Genomic DNA, 4,381 nt, shown 5'->3' with positions numbered 1-4,381 from the left:
GCGAGGGGTGTCGGCTCCGCCCGCCTACTTAGGTGGGCGGAGACAGTCGCGTGAGTTCGGTGAGCCGGATTCTCCCGCGCTATTAACCAGCCCGCCCCCTTTTGCACATGCGCGTACATCAGTACTAGACCCATGGGTTGTTGCGAGGCTGTGGAGTTGCGCCTGCGCTATAGACCTCCCTGCCGGAAGTGGGCGGATCGTGTTCCAAAGCCTAAAGGGGGGAGGGAGAAAGCGCGGCAAAGATCTGTGTTGCTGAATGAAACGGTGAATCCGGACACTGTCTCAGGTGCCCTGCTGCAGAACTACTGAGCCTAGAAATGTAAAGACCAGAATATGGTCAGAGAGAACTTACTTTTCGATTTTAAAAAGGTTTTACAAGATTATTCTGTTTACATGTGTATTAAATGAAGATTTTAAGGAAAGGGAGGATTTCCCCTAAATTTCCTTCCCACCGCCTCCCCCCCCCCCCCCGAATTCTTACATTTCTAGAAGACTTAAGGAGTCAAAGAGATATTTGAATGCCTATATGCCCAGTTGGAGAACAAGTATTCTGGCCAAAAACAAAAAAACAGCGTATGTTCTCAACCACAGAAACGTTCGTCCCTAGTCAGGAAACCATTAGGAAGATACGTTAAATAAGAGCCGGAAAAGAAAGAAATCTGCATCAAGGTAAGTGATTTTGTGCCGTTAAAATTGTAAATGTTTTGAAGGTCCCTTGTGTCAGTTCGTCAACTTTATTCCATAACCATTTGTGGAAAGCATATTATGTTTCATACGTGTGCACCTTACTGGATACTAGAGTTTCAAAGATGTATATAACAATTCAACCTCTGTCCTTGAAGAGTTCACACTGTGGGGCTCAGGGATAGGACTCCCCCTGGGCAAGGTCTTGAAAGTGGGTATGATAATTGCAAAGTGACTCTGAAGACTGTCTTGACCTCAAGATGGCAGATGGTGTCCTATGAACAAAGTGGGGTAGCCTGGGGGGAGAGGAGATTAGACGCCAGTGGTCAGGAACCTGTGTGTTTTCTTGAACTTCCTTTGATACAGGGGATGAGGCAGAAGGTGACTTTTGGACCACAGTGACCCGGTTAAACAGGGAGAAGCTGGAAAACTCTAAGAACGTCTCAAGCTGGTGAGCAGAGAAACCTCCATGCCAAGAGTTATAAATCCTAATCAAGGACCCAAAAACTGAAGGGAAAGGAAAAGTGATTCTTCGGTATTCTGATGAAGTTACTCAGACACTCTATGGAGCTGGGGAGAAAAGATTTTCCCTTTTGGATAGCTACCATCTCCTTAAACTATCTCCTCCTTGAGAGATTGGATCTTAGACGGGTCCTAAGTCAGGGCTCCTGGGTGGCTCAGTTGGTTAAGCATCTGGCTTCGGCTCATGGGTTCAAACCCTTTGTTGGGCTCTGTGCTGACAGCTCAGAGCCTGGAGCCTGCCTCAGATTGTCTCTGAATCTCCCTGCCCCTCCCCCGCTCACGCGCACGCTCTCTCTCTCAAAAATAAATAAAACATTAAAAAAAAAAAAAAAAAGAAGAAGGGTCCTAACCCAAGAATGCACCTGCTGTAGAAAGAATGAACTGCTTCATAAATGCCTTGCAAGGAACACAGAAAAATAGTGAAAAAGCAAACAAACCTTAAATTGACTCAAAATATACCCATTAGTACTATTTTCCCCTTAGAGGATTCACACAGGCCTCATGCTAAGAAGGGCTTTGTGTTTGGCTTAATGCTTTGCTGTCACCATTTTGAAATTCTTAATTTCTTTTAAAAAATTTTAAATATTTATTTTATTTATTTTGAGAAAGAGCATGAGTGAGCCTGGGAGGAGCAGAGAGAGAGAGAGAGAGAGAGAGGGAGAGGGAGAGAGAGAATCCGAAGCAGGCTTCTTGCTGTCAGCGCAAAGCCTGACGTGGGACATGAACCCACGAACTGTGAGATCATGACCTGAGCTGAAGTTGGACACTCAACCAACTGAGCCATCTGGGTGCCCCAGAGACCAGACATTTCTGTTGTTAAAGGCCCCTAGTTTGTGGAACTGTGTTACAACAGCCCTAGGAAGTGAATAGTTTCCCATAGGTCCTTAAAAAACTACTTGATGAATAAATGGATTGATGAATAAAGTATAATTGTATTGTCTCTGGCTCTTTAAAAGATGACAAAAAACGTATCAAGATAATAACTCCCCTTTTTTTCTTTTTTTTAAAGCAGTCTCCATGGCCATTGTGGGGCTTAAATTCATGATCCTGAGATCAAGAGTCTCGTGCTCTACTGACTGAGCCAGCCAGGCACCTCACTATCCTTTTAACTCCAGTGAATGGTTGAAAAACTGGTCCTTTCCACAACCTACTTCATTTTCTCCCATTTTATAATCACTGCATTTGATACTGACTTTGTCCTGTGTCTCACACATGTCCTGGACCGTGATAATATGGGCGGGTAGAGTGGGTGGCTGTGGTTCCCTGCAGTAGACCCTATTGGTTGCTACCGAAATTTGATCCCCTTTCCTTCTTGATGGCAGATCTCCAAATGTATGAGCTTCCCTCTTGTTCAGGGAGGGTGACCCCCACCTCCCAGAGCCAGGGGGTAAATTATCATTGAGCAAGTCTTTTCTGTAAAGATAGTAAATATTTTTTGGCTTTAAAGGTCAGATGTTTAAAGGCAACAATATATAACTATATTTCTAAAATGTTGAATGAAATTGAGATTGTGTTATAAATGATATGGACCTCATTCAAAACTCAAAACGTTAGGCTCTGCTTTAGTTCATTCAGGCTTCTGTGACAAAATACCACAGGCTGAGTGGCTTATAAACAACAGAATTTTATATCTCACAGTCTAGAGGCTGGAAGTCCAGCCTGGTCAGGTAAATGCCCTCTTCCAGATTACAGACTTGTTTCCTCACATGGTAGAAGGGGCTAGGGAGCTCTGTGGGATCTCTTTTATAAGGACACTAATCCCATTAGTGAGGCTCCACTCTCATGGCCTAATCACCTCCCAAAGGCCCCACTTCCTAATACCAGCACATTGGGCATTGGAGTTCCAACATGTGAATTTGGGGGGACACAAGCATTTAGGCCATAGCAGGCCCTAAATATAAATTATTAATAAGAAAATCTCATGGGGTGCCTGGGTGGCTCAGTTGATTATGCATCCGACTCAGTTTCAGCTCAGGTCATGATCTCATGGTTTTGTGGGTTTGAGCCCCGCTTCAGGCCTGCGCTGACCGTGTGGAACCTGCTTGGGATTCTCTTTCTCTCTCCCTCTCTCTGCCCCTCCCCTGTTCATGCTGTCTCTGTCTCTCTCAAAAATAAATAAATAGACTTAAAAAAATTTAAAATACAAAAAGAAAATCTCCTGATCTTAGGTACCTTTCCAAGGAAGAGTTCGGTATTACAAATCTATTCCTGTATCCCAGATAGTTATCTGTTAGTTTTTGTGGTAAAACAAACAGCAACCTGTTTCTCAGTGGCATCCAGCAAAGAACATTTCTGTAGCTTATTCAGTTTTGCTGGTCCAGGCTGGCCTTGGTTAAGGCAGTTCTGCACCAAGTGTCTCTCATTGTCCCTCTGGGATCAATGGGCAGCTCAGAAATACTTTAACTGCAATGGCAGGAGTGTGAGAGAGCAAGCCTATTCATTCAAATGCTTTTTAAATCTTTGGTAACGGACAAAACAAGCTACATGACCAAATCTCAAACGAAGTATAGGAAGTACACTCTGCCTAGGGAGTGTGGAGTGAGTGCTCTGTTGATGTGGTTACAATGAGTCCTTTACAACAAAATTTTCTATACAAGCTACTTTGTCAGATTCGTAGCAATGGTGTGATGAAAAACAAAAACAAAAAGAAACCTGGGACAAGCCCCTGCACTGTGATTTACTGGATAATCTGGACAGCTTTCTTTCCTTTTTTTTTTTCTCATTGTTTTATTTATTTTCAAGAGAGAGAGAGAGATTGAGACCATGCAAGCAAGCGAGGAAGGGGCAGAGAAAGAGGGAGATACAGAACCTGAAGCAGGCCCCAGGCTCCAAGCTGTCAGTGCAGACGACATGGGGCTCAAACTCAAGAACTGTGAGATCATGACCTGAGCTGAAGTCAGATGCTTAACCAACTGAGCCACCCAGGCGCCCCTGGACATCTTTCACTCTCTGAATCTCAGTTTCCTCATCCATAAAATACACAATAAAAACATTTACCTCTCAGGATTGTTATGATGATTAAATGAAAATGTTTGTGAAAGGGTATTGTAAACAGTTAACACCTTGTCCACATCGAAGGTGTGTGGAAAATGTATTTTTTTAAGTTTTTTTTTTTTAAGTTTTTTCTTAATTTTTATTTTTGACAGAGAGAGAGAGAGACAGAGCATGAGCAGGG

The 4,381-nt window shown here is 43.4% G+C and overlaps 1 long non-coding RNA gene across 1 annotated transcript; it reads left to right on the top strand.

Moving 5' to 3' along the window:
• Positions 1–148: 148 nt before the first annotated feature.
• LOC122470193 lies at positions 149–4,381 on the top strand. The gene is made up of 4 exons (XR_006293855.1): positions 149–369; positions 490–669; positions 1,051–1,135; positions 3,953–4,381. It is a non-coding gene; the product is annotated as an uncharacterized LOC122470193 (long non-coding RNA).

The sequence above is a fragment of the Prionailurus bengalensis genome, chromosome D3, assembly GCF_016509475.1.
Source record: "Prionailurus bengalensis isolate Pbe53 chromosome D3, Fcat_Pben_1.1_paternal_pri, whole genome shotgun sequence".
NCBI lineage: Eukaryota > Metazoa > Chordata > Mammalia > Carnivora > Felidae > Prionailurus > Prionailurus bengalensis.
The sequence above is the reverse complement of the archived record's forward strand: the minus strand, read 5'-3'. Positions and strand labels throughout refer to the sequence as shown.